This window comes from Peromyscus leucopus, chromosome X (assembly GCF_004664715.2).
Source record: "Peromyscus leucopus breed LL Stock chromosome X, UCI_PerLeu_2.1, whole genome shotgun sequence".
NCBI lineage: Eukaryota > Metazoa > Chordata > Mammalia > Rodentia > Cricetidae > Peromyscus > Peromyscus leucopus.
In genome coordinates, this window is record NC_051083.1 from 72,067,439 (window position 1) to 72,083,059 (window position 15,621).

At 35.2% G+C, this 15,621-nt stretch overlaps 1 protein-coding gene across 1 annotated transcript in view; it reads left to right on the forward strand.

Moving 5' to 3' along the window:
• Positions 1–468: 468 nt before the first annotated feature.
• Positions 469–15,621, forward strand: part of Dach2 (dachshund family transcription factor 2) — a 274,883-nt gene continuing 259,730 nt past the window's right edge. Inside the window, exon 1 of the mRNA XM_028874764.2 lies at positions 469–588. The gene's annotated coding sequence lies outside the window, so the exon portion shown is untranslated. The remainder of the gene's footprint in view (positions 589–15,621) is intronic.

Consider the following 15,621-nt stretch of genomic DNA (forward strand, 5'->3'; position numbering starts at 1 on the left):
AGTTTCCTTTGTTCCTCATGGGTTTGCAGTAGCTGCAGAAATGATAATAAACATTATGGTTTATTTTACTTCTCACAGGTCTTTTCACCTTTTCTCTGGTATGTAGGGTCTTATACTGTACAATTTTGTGTAGTCTGAATTTTTTGACTTACTGTCTCAGGCTTTAGTTGCAAATATACCAGGGATCACATAGCTTTAAGGGCAAGGAGTAACTTAGGAATTCTTCACAACAGGTGGTTCGTGTTGCAAAGTACTGCCTTACTAATGAAATCTAAACTGCAAATTGATCCTTGGTAGCTTTAATATTAGCCATAGGTACATTGTAAAATTTATTGTAAAGTGTTGGTATTTCTTATTAACCCATGACAGTGCATAGTCTCTAAAGTTCTATTTATTGTTGACAATTAAATAAGATCTAGAAAGCAAATGTATTAAGTAATGTTACTGAGTTTTATCTTTGTTTGTTTTCCAACAGTTCCAGACCTGGCAGGCCTCCTAAGCGTTCTCTGGGAGTGTTGCAAGACAATGCTCGCCTTCTTCCCCATGCAGTCCCAGGCCTCTTATCACCAGGACTTATCACTCCAACAGGTAATGTGATCCATCTGATGATCATCCTTGTCTCTTCTTACTACCCAAAGTTTGAAACAAACTAATATTGATGTAAGTGCCTTGTCCTTCAAAGCTTTTCATGCTCTCCTAGAGACTGCATTATTGAATATTTTTGAGTATTCAGGTAAACACGATTTTGTAAAAAAAAAAAAAAAAAAAAAAAGACACAAAGTAAATGGATATGATTTTCTAAATGTCATATCCTTATAAGAAATCTCTTTCTATGTGTATATTGTGTGCTGGCAGAAAAGATGTGGAATGAATAAATTTGCATCATCTGAAACATTTCTGTGAGATGCTTACTTTATATAGCCCATGAATATTGGTTTTGTCTCTTGTGAGCATCTGCGTATGCTGTCAAAGTTACTATACCAGCTTAAGAAGGTGGAAAGAAAATGCATCCTCTGAAGAACAATAGTATATTAGTAGTAACATTGTGGGTGATCATTGCCCTGAATAATTTTTTTAAAACATTGAAGTAAATTACTAATAATGCTAATTTTATAAATCACCATCGAACCCTTTTGATACTCCAAAAGTGCCCCTGAGTAAAAAACAAATTAACCTAATCATTCTCTAATAGAAACAAAATTGTTTAAGGCAAAAGAAAACTTCTGTAGAGCACAAAAATAGGAAAATAAAGTTCAGGAGAAGATCAAGGAATCTTCAGACTTCCAGAAGGATATGCTTCTTATTTTGTATATGTTATTTCATATGCCTAAGATTATTTTTCTTCTATAGGCAAATGTTAGAAAAAATGTTTTACAAGGTCAATTACAAATAATTTTGGGATTATATTTTATTTTGAATTATATAAACCATTTTCTCTTTCACTAGGATTGGTAAATGTTATAGAATCAGCTTTTAACTTCACTATCAGTAAATTTCATGTTTGAACATATATACCCAGCTTAAATATCATGAATTTGATTTTAAAGTATCTTTGAAAAATTCAGATGATTTTTATTTTTCATTTGACTTTTGAGTTTTGATTTTATTTTTGAGATTATACTGTAATTACATTGTTTCTCCTTTCCCTTTTCTCCCTCCAAACTCTCTCATATATTGCTCCTTGCTCTCTTTCAAATTCATGGCCTCACTTTTCATAAATTGTTATATCCGTGTGTGTATGTGTGAGTGTGTGTGTATTGCTTTCTTTGAAAATCATTGTCTCTCTTTTTATTAATTGTTGTCACACACACACACACACACACACACACACACACATCATACTCAGCCTATATAGTGTAAGAAGTATTTATGTTTTCATGGCTGAACATTTGGTATCAGATAGCCAATTGGTGCGCTCTTCCCTGAAGAAGAATATTTCTCTTCCTCTCAACATTCTTTAGTTGCCTGTGGATTTTTGTGTAGGTTCTGTTGGACTTTCCCAGTCCACATTCATATATCTATTGTTGCCCTTGTTCAGCTCATGTGCTAAGCAGTCATGTTGGTGAGACCTTATAGGTGTAGCTTCTGCTGTTATTAGGAAATACAATTTCACAGAGTACTCTCTGATACTCTAGCTCTTAGAGTCTTTTTTTGTTGTTGTTGTTGTTTTTTGTTGTTGATGTTTTTTTGTTTGTTTGTTTTTTTTTGTTTTTTTGGTTTGTTTGTTTTTGAGACAGGGTTTCTCTGTGTAGTTTTGGTGCCTGTCCTGGATCTCACTCTGTAGACCAGGCTGGCCTCAAACTCACAGAGCTCCACCTGAATCTGCCTCCTGTGTGCTGGGATTAAAGGTGTGCACCATGGCTGCCCGGCTCTTACAGTCTTTCTACCCCTTCTACTATAATGTTCCTTGAGCCTTAGGTGCAGTAATGTTTTGTTGTTATATACTTTGGGACTGGACTCCACAAATCAGCATCTTAATTGCTTGTAGTTTACTTGATATTAGTGTGGCTATTAAATTTTCCTTCCACTACTCTCTGATTTTTTTTATTTTGTGAAATACTTTATTGTTTCTGGTTCTTTTATCTCTGAATATTTTTTATTTTGATACAACATTATATATCCATGCAAAAATTACACACAATTGAAATGTTATTTATTTTTAACTACTGTTTTGGTGTCATATGTGGCTAGCAGTATTTTAAGCTCTGCTATATTTACTTCGGGAAGAGATTTTTATTACATTTATTTGTATTATTATTTTCTAAATTTATAGCATTAAAGTGCATTTTAAAATGCATACAAAATGATAATTATAATCATGTTTGCTTTCAGATATTGTAATTTTTAGTCATTTTCATTTATGTTTGTATAAAGTGGTTACATAATATGAATATTTGTAAAAAAATAAGAACTTTTTAAGACATCATTATTAGATTTGATTTACTTAAAAATAGTTTTTGGACTTCGATTGGCATATAAATCTTTAAAGATGGGTGTAATACAAGACAAGTTGTACTTCTTTATTTGCACAATATGACATAAAATTGTCTATTTTATGTGAATTTCTTTTGTTTCTGTGATTTGTACTTTTCTTTTAATTTACGGATGCTTATTTCCTCTGGGTTACATTTCCCATAAATAAGAAAGTTGATTAATTTAAACTTTAACTTGTTCAGATTTTATAATAATTTAGGTAATGACTATGCTGAGGTGTCTATTACTAATAAAATACCTTATTTAATTTACTAAATTGAATATTTAAAATATTTTTTGTGTGAGAGACATATTACAGTGCTTGGAGTTTTGGTGGGCACTCTGACATGCACCTGCAATTTCAATATTTGAGATGTGAGGAACATATTTTGCCATGAATTTGAGGCCAGCTTGTGGTACAGAGTGACTATCTTGCCACCTTACACTATGTAAAAAGAGTCTTTTAAAAATATACTTGAAATGGAAAGTTGCTGTGGATATCACTCTATATAAATAAAACACTGATGGCCAGTGACCAGACAGGAAGGGTAGGCAGGACAAAGAGAGAGGAGAATTGGGGAAACAGGAAGAAGGGGAGAGAGACACTGCAGCCACCACCAGGATAAGCAACATGTAAAGACGCCGGTAAGCCACCAGCCACATGGCAAGGTGTGAAATGGGTTAATTTAAGATATAAGAAGCCTGCCACGGCCATACAGTTTATAAGTAATATAAGCGTCTGAGTGATTATTTTATACGTGGATTGTGGGGCTGCGGAGCTTGGTGGAACCTGGAGAAAAGCCCACCAGCAACAGAAAGTACTATGTACCTAAAATCATTTTAGCAAAATATTTAATAAAAATTGTAAGCATATAATTACTGAAGATTGGTCTTTGTGTTTGAACATAGAATCCAAGGTCTATTCTTCTTTATATTATATTATTTTTTTGTTTTATTACTTTTTTTAAACAGAAAAAAATATTATTTGCTTCTTTTTAAAGTTAATCTCTCATACAATACATCCCAACCACACCCTCCCTTCCCTTCTCCCTTCTCAGTCTCCCCTGTCACCTCTCTTCCTCCCCCAGATTCACTGCTCATCCATTTCCCATTAGAAAAGAGCAGGCCTCCCAGGGATATTAACAGACACATCATAACAAGATGCAATAAAACTAGGCACAAACCCTCATTTCAAGCCTGAATGAGACAATACAGTAGGAGGAAAAGGGTCTCAAGAGCAGCCAAAAAGTCAGAGACATCCCAACTCCCACTGTTAGTAGTCCCACACATCCCCAAGCTAAACAACTACAACATATATGCAGAGGACCTAGTACAACCCCATGTATGCTCTGTGATTGCTGCTTCAGTCTCCGTGAGCCCCTATGAGCTCTGGTTATTTGATTCTGTGGTCCATGTTATCCTGATATCTCCTACTCCTATGGCTCTTACAATCCTTGATCCTCCCTCTTCTGCAGGTTTTCCTGAGCTCCAACTAGTGTTTGGCTGTGGGTGTCTGTATATGCTTCCATTGGCTGCTGAATGAAGACTCTCTGATGATTGGACTAGTAACTGATATAGGAGTAAAGCAGAATATCATTAGGAATCATGTTTAGTTATATCTTAGGTCTCTGAGCCATCCTGCTTCAGATTCCTGGCCATCCAGGTAATATCAGACATAGGATCTTTTTTCTGGAGTGGGTAAATAAGACCAGTCACTGTTTGCCCATTCTCACAAGTTCTGAGCCACCATTGCTCCAGCACATCTTGTAGGAAGGACAGGTTGTAAGTCAAAGTTTTTGTATCTGGGTTGGTGTTCTAGTCCCACTACTGAAAGCCTTCCTTGATTACAGAAGATGGCCTATTCAGACTACATAGCCTCCATTACTAGGAGTCTTCGGTAGGATCACCCTCATAGATTTCAAGGAGTTTTCCACATTGCTTGCACAAATACCCCCTCCCCCAAATTCCAGTAGTCTCTCCCCGTACTCTCTCCCTCCATTCCTTTGTCCCCTACCTGATCACCCCTGTTCCCATCCCCACCAGCCTCCAGTCTACCTACAAAATCTGTTCTATTTTCTCTTCCCAGGGAGATTCATGGGCACCAAACCCCCAGCCCTTCTTGTTACTTAGTCTCTCTGAGTCTGTGGATTATAGCATGGCTATCTTTTACTTTATAGCTAATATCCACTTATAAGTTAGGACATAACATGTTTGTCTTTCTGGATCTGGGTTACCTCACTCAGGATGATTTTTTTTCTAGTTCCATCCATTTGCCTGAAATTTTCATTTATTTATTTATTTTTTACAGCTAGGTAATACTCCATTGCATAAATGTACCACATTTCCTTTATCCTTTCTTTGGTAGAAGGACATCTAGGTTGTTTCCAGTTTCTGGCTATTATGAATAAAGCTGCTATGAACATAGTTGAGAAAGAGTTCTTGTGGTATGATTGAGCATCCTTTGTGTATATGCCCAAAAGTGGTATAGCTGGGTCTTGAGGTAGATTGATTCCCAATTTTCTGAGATAGTGACATATTGATTTCCAAAATGGCTATACAATTTTTACTCCCACCAGCAATGGAGGAGTGTTCTTCTTGCTCCACATCCTCATCAGAATGAGCTGTCACTTGTGTTTTGTATCTTAGCCATTCTGACAGGTGTAAGATGGAATCTCAGTGTCATTTTGATTTTCATTTCCCTGATGGATAAGGATGTTAAAAGTTTCTTTTAATTGTTTCCCTGCTATTTGAGATTCCTCTGTTGAAAATTCTGTTTAGATTTGTACCCCATTTTTAATTGGATTAATTGGTTTGCTGATGTCTAGTTTCTTTTCTTATTTTTAATTTTATAATTTAATTTAATTTTACATATCAGCCATGGATTCCTTTGTTTTCCCCCTCTGCGCCTTCCCCCCAGCCCACCCCCTATTCCCATCTCCTCCAGGGCAAAGACTCCCCTGAGGATTGAGTTCAACCTGGTAGAGTCAGTCCAGGCAGGTCCAGTCCCCTCCTCCCAGGCTGAGCCAAGTGTCCCTGCATAAGCCCCAGGCTCCAAACAGCCAACTCATGCACTGAGGACAGGACCCGGTCCCACTGCCTAGATGCCTCCCAAACAGATCAAGCTAATCAACTGTCTCACTTATCCAGAGGGCCTGATCCAATTGGGGGCTCCTCAGCTATTGGTTCATAGTTCATGTGTTTCCATTCGTTTGGCTATTTGTTCCTGTGCTTTATCCAACCTTGGTCTCAACAATTCTCACTCACACAAACCCTCCTCTTTTTCGCCACATCTTATAGAAGGCTAATATCCAAAATATAAAAAGAACTCAAGAAACTAGACATCAGGTGGAGCTCCAGGAGTCCAGTTGATGTCTAGTTTCTTGAGTTCTTTTTATATTTTGGATATTAGCCTTCTATAAGATGTGGAGTTGGTGAAAACCTTTTCGCATTCTGAAGGCTGCCAGTTTGTCCTTTTGATTGTGTCCTTTTCCTTACAGAAGCTTTTCAGTTTCATGAGGTCCCATTTATTAATTGTTGATCTTAGTGTCTGTGCTGTCAGTGCTCTGTGTAGGAACTTGTCACCTGTGCTGATGAGTCCAAGGCTATTCCCCACTTTCTTTTCTATCAGGTTCAGTAGATCTGTTTTATATTGAGGTTTTTTGATCCACTTGAACTTGAGTGTTGTGCAGGGTGATAAGTATGGAAATATTTGTAATTTTCCATATTCAACCATCCAGTGTGACCAGCACCATTTGTTGAAGACGCTGTCTTTTTTACCAGTGTGTATTTTTGTGTTCTTTATCAAAACTCAGGTGTATATAAGTATGTTGATTTATGTTTGGATCTTCTATTTTATTATTCCATTCATCAACATGTCTCTTTTTATGCCAATTCCATGCAGTTTTTTATTACTATAGCTCTATTTTCTCTAAAACAGTAGCATATATTCATTTAGGTGATATACCTATGTAAACATAGAAAATATAGACATGGTGTCAAAACAGATATAGATAAATAGAAATACATAGGTCTATATGATATTATTTCATTGACCATATATCTATTGAACAATTTGTTCTATATTAAACAGTATAAGAAAGCATAAAAACACTAAAATTTATTTTGTGAGCTATTGTTTTCCTCAATTTCCACCTTGACACTTCCCTAGTCATCTTTGAATGATGAAGTTAAACTGCATTTTAGTGTCATGTAATTGAACTACTGATATTATCACATTATATATTTATATGTATGTATATATATATATATATATATATATTCTCTTACTCTTATATAATCCATATTTCAACCTCTGACAGAGCATTCATACAAATAACGTATTTTTCTAAACAAGAATTGTCATGTACAAGAACAAAAAAGAAGTCCAATCTCTTAAAATGACTTTTGCATTTCTTGATCTTTGTAACTTTCAATTTCCTGGAAGATGACTACTCCTTTCTTCACAGATTATGAAGTCTTTCAAAAAGACAGATGTGGAAACATGCCTGAGAGAGATTTATACTGACAACTTACAAGGAAGTAATAAAGTGATTCGGATGGAATTTTTATATTCACTCCTGAAATGGTGGTCGAATATTTAGTTTGTTTTGTTTTTTGCCATCTTGATATATTGTGACAAAATATTTATTGAACATCAGCTGCCATCCAAATCCCCATGGAATTAATTCTACAAAGAACTATGCCTACAATAGTAAATTCAACACTCAACTCACATGAGAAGAATTATGACTAGCTTTGATAGTATGGTGCCATTCTCATTTTCTAGTTAGCCTGATTACATCATTGGAATGAATATTTTTTTCACACTCATTAAATTTTGAAGCTAAGAACCAGTCATAAAGATACAGACTCATAATATTCTATCCTGAATATTAGAAGAAAAGTATAAACACAATCTAAGCAAATCAAACCAATATTTTTGGTGTGATGACAGATTTAAAGCATGTATTTGTATTGGGTTTTCAATAAGCAATATTAAAATTATGATAAATGTTATATAAGCACTAAATATTTTCCCTTACTTCACTGAATTTTCTTTGTATCTTGGGTGTTTGCAAAGAACCATTATCCTAGCAAACCTGGACTTTCCAATTATGAATTTTTAAATAGTAATTGTATTCATTCCTTGACAACTTCATATAATGGATATTTGGGTCATATTCATTCCCTCCACTATCCCCTTCAGATGCCCTTTCATCATTTTGTCTACCAAACTTCATGATCTCTTCCCCTTCTTTTTTTTCAAGCTCATTAAATCCATTTGCGTTAGCCTGGGCATAGGAAATGCTCTGGAATGTGGTTAGTTTACAAAATGTCCCATCATTGAAGTAATCAAACTTTCCCTCTCCTATAAGCAATCAATTGTGGTTGTATTGTGTTCCCCAAAATATTGTGTACTCTAATAAATTTATCTGGGGTCAGAGAACAGACAGCCACTAGATACAAAGGCTAGAAAATGGTGGCACTCACACCTTTAATCCTAGCATTCCAGAGATAGAAATCCCTCTGGATCTCTGTGAGTTCAAGGCCACATTGGAAATAGCCAAGCATGGTGATACACGCCTTTAATCCCAGAAAGCCAGCCTTTAATCCCAGGGAGTGGTGGTAGAAAGCAAAAAGATATATAAGGCGTGAGGACCAGAAACTAGAAGATTTGGCTGGTTAAACATTTTGGCTGGTTAAGCATTCAGGCTTTTGAACACAGTTCAGCTGAGAGCCATCGGGATGAGGACACAGAAGCTTCCAGTCTGAGGAAAAAAGACCAGCTGAGAAGTTGACCAGGTGAGGTTAGCTGTGGCTTTTTCTGTCTCTCTGATCTACCAGCATGGACCCCAATAACTGGCCTTGGGTTTGATTTTATTAATAAGAACTTTTAAGATTCCTGCTACAATCAATTGTCAGTAACATTCCAGCTACTAGTGGGAGTTCATGCCTACATCCCTTTCTCTATGCTGGAATTTTGTCTTGCTTAAGCCTGTACTGGTCTTAGTCATACTGTCTCAATCACTGTAAGTACTGTCTCAATCACTCTAAGTTTATATGTCTATCTGCCTTGTTTTGTCAGGAGAAGAGCTTCCTTGAAGTCAACTTCCTTGAGCTATCTCTGGTTCTATAATATTGGACATTTTTCTGTCTCTTCTTTCTCTTAGATCCTTGAGCTTCGATGAGAGACTTGTGATATAGTATCTGGTTCAAGGCCAAGCACTCTCAAATATCCTACTTTGTGTCATACTGTAAGCCCCTTGAGCGACTCCAGTGGTCAGGCCCTCCCCTGAGAACCTCTAACTGCCAGGTTCCATCCACAGAATAGTCTAATTTTCCTAACTGCTAGGCCCTGCCCCCACCCTGCACAGGAGTGGCCAGGCCCCTCCCCTAGGACCTCTAACTGCCAGGTTCCCCCCACAGAATACTGTAACTGCCCTAACTGCTAGACCCTGGCTCCATCAAGCAGAGCAAAAACCCCAAACTCTGGACATGAAATCCCACCAATTTCCACCCTGGAAAGCTCCAACCTGAAAAGTTCCACCCCCTTCTAAAGATGCTCTATATAAGCCCTCTATCTGGTTCAGTTTGCTGCTGTTTCTTGCTTAAGCAGAGGTATCCACCCTCCTGTTTTTTCCCTCCCAATAAATTTATGTGGGAGGTTTGTTGTGTGGTGTGACTTTGTGGTATTCCTTGGCTTCCTGCTGCCAGGATAACTTTCCATCCAAGCTGTAATGTTTACGATTACCAGTTGTAGGTCTCTGTTTCAATTGTTGTCTCTCACAAAAAGTATGCTTCTCTTATAAGGACTGAAGCGTGCACTCATCAACAGTTATATCAATAGTTAATTAGGAGTCATTTTAAGGCTATGTCTATATAATAGAATAAAAGTAGAAGCTTTTCCCATTTATAATGTCTAAATTAAATTACAACATCTAAATACGATTAATGGTTGCTTTCATAAGATGTGTGCCACTATTGTACCAGTATATTTTGTAAAGAGGTCATTATTGCAGCTTTCAGGGCTTACAGTTGAGTAAGACCAATTAGGATTTTTGTCTTCTAGTAGTGTGTATAAGACCTTCCAGAACTATGAAATCTAGACAGTAAGGATGAAGCTTCCAGTTGAGTACAGGCAGATTTCTCAATGAACTATGATTCAATTATATGGCATGTTAAGCAATAGTGTCTTACTGTCAAATTCTAGAGGATAATCAATAGCATTGTTGATAACCTGTAATATTTGTAATATTCTATGAGACAATACTGGCCAACAACTCAAAACAAGGTAAACTATTCCTGGTAGTGAGTTTTGTATTTAGTAGCATATGGTATCTACTTGGGGGCATTGAACTCATTACAGTGTAATTTCATTTAAACTGTTTTTATATATGTATATATTTCAGCAGTCTTTAATAATAGTTGATTTCCATATGGCTTTTCAAAAATGCCTTCAGTGTTATTCTTCCCCACATTCTCTTCTTTATTATGTCCTCTTATACCTCAACCATTTAATCCTTCTTATTTTATTTTGCCCCCTTCCACTTTTGTAATACTGCATTCTATTTCCCATTCCCTGAAAGCTCCATCTGGTATTCCAATAAAATGCATATATCTAAAGTTTAAAATATGTCTTTCAAAAATTAGGGCAAACATGGGATGTTTTCTTTTGGGGTTTGGGTTCTCTCACTAAGGTTGTTTGTTCCTAGTTCCATCCATTTGCTTATAAATTTTGTAATTTTGCTTTTCTTAATAGCTCAATAGTATTCAACTGTATAAATGTACTATATCTTTATTGTCTATTCATTAATCTATGGGCATCTAGTTTTTTTCCATTTCCTGGATATTGTGAATAGAGAAGCATTGAACACAGATAAGCAGGTTTTTCTGTAGTAACGTACAGATTCTTTTGGAACTGTTCCCAAAGATGATATAGCTGGTACTTATGATAGGTGTATTCTCAGCCTTTTGAGGAATAGCCACACCAATTACCATAGTGGTTGGACCAATTTGCAAGCCCAACAATAGTAAGTGTTCCTTTTTTCCCACATCTAGGCCAATATAAGTCATATATATTTATATGGAGAGAGAAAACATTAATAAAATATTACAGAGATTATTGTTAATATGTTGCCACATAAGCATTGTAATCTTCATCATCATCTACAACATCATCATCTAAGATGTGTTTAACTTCCAAATCTCCCCTCACTCTGCATCATAAATAAGCTGTGATTTTTTTCCTATGAAGCACCCATGAAGAGGCAAAAATATTGTCAAAAGCTGAAAAATTTGGTATTATAGGTTAGAATATTATGCTGCATTTATAAAATGCACTGAGACAATAAGAGAGACATACACATTCACACACACACACACACACACACACACACACACACACAAACACCCCCCCACACACACACATTTTCCTTTTGGCCATCTTGACTCAGGCAAGATGAAATCCTCAAAATAGTTTTTATTTGCATTAAACTAATGGCTAAGAATTAAAAAAAAATGTGTATCAGCCATTTGTATTTCAACTTTGAGAACTCCTTTTTTCTTACTTCCCTTCTTCATTTATAATTATGTTGTTTATTTTGTTGAATTCTTTGTATATTCCAGAAACTAACAGATGTATGGTTTGCAGTTATTTTTTTTAATTCTATAGGCTATTCACTGGAGTGATGGTGTCCTTGGACATACAGAAGCATTTTAGCTTCACATGGTCCATTTGTCAATTGCTGGCTTTAATGACTGTGCTATCAAAGTCCTGTTCTGGAAGCCATTTACTGTATGACTGAATTCAAGAGTGTTCTCTATTTCTTCCTTTTAGTAGTTTCAGAGTATCAGGTTTTGTGTTTAATTGTGAATATTTAATTTAGTGTAGGATGTTGACAATAGTTTGAGTTTCTAGTTTCTCTGCTCAATAACAGGTTCAAATATCCCTGATTCATATTAAGAAGATCTTTATATTTGTTACTTTGTTTCTCAGTTTTCCATTTCTCTGTTAATATCTCAGTGCATATTTATATGGGTAGCATAATATTTCAACCTAAAATACCAATTTTTAGGCTTTTGAAAATATTTTTGTCTCTTCATGGGTGGCTAATAGAACAAAAATCACAGCTTATTTCTGATGTAGAGTGGGGGAAGACTTGGAAATTAAATACATTTTAGGTTATAATGATTATATGGCAACATATTAAAAATAATCTCTGTAATACTTTATAAACATTCTCGCATTTGTTATGTCCCATTTAATAACACACACACACACACACACACACACACACACACACTCATACCTTAAGTTTACATTTAAAAAGAAGTGTTTTAAATTCTTATTTAATACTCTTAGACATATTAGGAGATTGATATTTTTAATTATTATTACTTTGTTGCTAAAGATCTAACAAGATTCTAACAGATTCTACCACTGAAGTCTATCCTATTTCTTGAGTTCACACTGTTATTATTTGTAAGTAATGAGTGAAGAAAATGAGTTTTCAAGAAGTTCAGGAACATTCCCTAAATCACTGAAATCCTAAGACATGTGGTACCTATTTCAAAGCCCAGACTTCTTTTATTATGAAGTTCAAATACCTTGAATGATCTCTTAAGAAAGAAAATGCATTTTGAAATTTTCAATTATAAAACCCCAGGGTCATACTGGAACTTCTTTCTTTCTTTCTTTCTTTCTTTCTTTCTTTCTTTCTTTCTTTCTTTCTTTCTTTCTTTCTTTCTTTCTTTCTTTCTCTCTCTCTCTCTCTCTCTCTCTCTCTCTCTCTCTCTCTCTCTCTCTTTCTTTTTATTACGAGAAATCAAATATCTGTTGTTTCAGACTTAGGTAATCCTGGAAACAATATGGCTAATTAATTGCTAGTGATCATGTTCTTTATACTCAAACAATGTTGATTTAATTTTTGATGATTATTGTAGTGGGTGACAGTGCAGGATAGCTTGTATAAACTACTTGATAATTAATGCTACTGTGTGTAGATATATTTTTTCTTGCAAGATGTAAAAAAATTATATATCTTCTGAATGTCTGAAACTACTTTTCACACAGAGAAAATTAACAGTTAAAATTGTTGTGTGTGGCAGTTTCTTGGGTGAATTACTTTAGTATAGATGGTTAATGAATTAATGATTAAGTTAATGAAAGCTACAAGTATTGCCAAAATCTAGTTGTCCCACTGCCATGCTTCTCCACAGCAGTTTCCTCCCATATTGAGAGGATCACTGATGCCTAAACACTGTCAATGTGGTGGGAATCCCACTGTGCTCTGCTTTCCATCTGATTGATCCTGAAGCCACCCCCAAGTGAGAGATCACAGAAAAAAAATCATAGTTTTATGCTAAGTCTGTGGGAATATAGAATGATGTTTTTGTCTCTAAGTACCAATTTTAAATACTTTCCCCCCACCATAAACATCTATATGAAATGAAATACACAATTCTTCACCTACTCTTTTCCTGTTACTTTGCCAGTGTCTGTTTTTTATGTTGGTTTTCTTTTTTCTAATCAATAAAGAATATGTTTAAAAATCATAATAAAGCTTGCTGTTGTATGAAACACTTGACATATAACAAGCTGCCTTGTTAAGTACTTTGATTTATTGGGCAAAGAGGATGGCTGTACTGAAATAACTCAGTATAATAAAACATGCCATTGGGTTTGTGATACAATCTTCTACATAGATGTTAAACAAAATGAATTGTTATTCATCCAATGAATCCTGCAGAACAAAATTTATTTTGTCATTTTCCATTAAAGGGGTAAAAGGTAAAATATTTAACACTTATGGCTATCATTTGCATATTGGAAAAATGACTAACAAAAATCACTTTTTATACTTGGAAAATACCTCTAAAATTCAGATTATGCAATATATCTTGTCTTCATTATTAATCAAGGATTAAGGTATAGGTGTTAGTTATTGTAGTGGCTGTGGTGAAATTTTTTGATATGTCTTCTTGCAATGTGTATATTTTGAGTAATGTTTTGAACTCATTTAAATTTATATTCAATATAAGGCAAACTCTTGAAAGTTCTTATGGCGACATATTTATTGTGTAACAACTGCTTATTTTTAAAAATATTTTGTACCCATGCAAGAGTCAAAATGATACTCAAACACTGATATTAAAAATGTTATGAGTCAGTTGGTAGATTGCTTGCCATTCAAGCAAGAATCTCAGTTCAGTTCCTAAATACATGTTTACAGAAAGGCAAGCGTTGTGATCTGTTCTTCGTATTGCAGCGCTGGTAAAGTAGAAAGAAAGGGAACCCTTATTTTGTTTGCTAGCCAGAAAATCAGTGAGAGAGACCATGCCTCAAAAAAAATAAGGTAAAGGGTGATTGATTGAGCAAGAGACCCAACACTGATCTATTGCCTCACATATGTGTGCACATACAAGTCCATACACATGGCTAAGTCTACACATATGCACATAAATGCCATTAATGCATGCTTCTTTTTTCTGTCTCAGAGTATTCTTATATAGTTCTCTCAATTTATATTTGCATGTATCAAAGGAGTGATTTTTCTATTAATCCAGATTAGTAAAATCTACTTCTTACATGATAATACAAAGTAAAAAAATAAATACGTTCCTAGAAGTTTTCTTTGAGACAGAGTAGTCCCATTTGATTTAGAACTCACTGTACAGCCCAAGCTAGCCCTAAGTACATCATAAGTATTATATTATTATGTATCTTAGCCTAAAAATGGCTAGAATAACAGTTACATATCACCTTGTTCAGTTATGTTTACTTAATTTTCATGTTGTTGCAGATTTGAACACAGGGCCTTTTGCATTCTTAATAAGAGATCTACCATGGAGCTACATTCCATACTCACATTTCTCCCATGTCCTCACCCTCATTCCCTATCAAACTCTTGACCTTTTCTTTAGCTTTTATTCTTATGTATATTCATATATACATAATGTAGTGAGTCCATCTAGTGTTTCATGTGTGCGTGTGTGTGTTTAGGGTTGATCACTTTGGATTGAATAATCTATCAGAGGACTTATCCCTGGAGAACACTGAATATCTCTCTCTGTAGCAGTTGAGAGCTTATAACTTTTCTTCTAGGGGTGTGACCCTGTGAGAGATCCCCCATCTCTATAAGAGCCAGATGAATGGGACACATGCTGTGAGACAGTATCTTCTAGACAAGACAGAGAAGGTACCATGAAATGTACACAATGTGATACCTAAACATACCTGCATAATGGGAAAAGTAGCTGACATTCCAAGATTGATGATATATGTTTTTATGTTTAGTAGTGCTACTTGTACAACTCAACAGAGATGAATTTAAATGAAAGAAAACCCAGTGCCTTAGATGCAGCTCTATAAGGTTATCTAAAAATAACTGTAATAAATGCAATTGAAATAGACTATGTAGAATACTTCTGAGTATTAAACTGAAGTCAGGGTAAGAAAAGAGGGTAAGGTTTTCATAGATTGCCAATAAGATGTAAAAAATCAATTTATAATAACATTTTAAATTAGATGAAAAATTGAAATTGTGAGTGATTGCCTATATATGGTGGTTTGAGAAAGACAGAGGGTATTTTTCTGTTGTTATGACAAAAATACATGAGAGGACAAAAAGTGGAAGAAGAGGATATTTT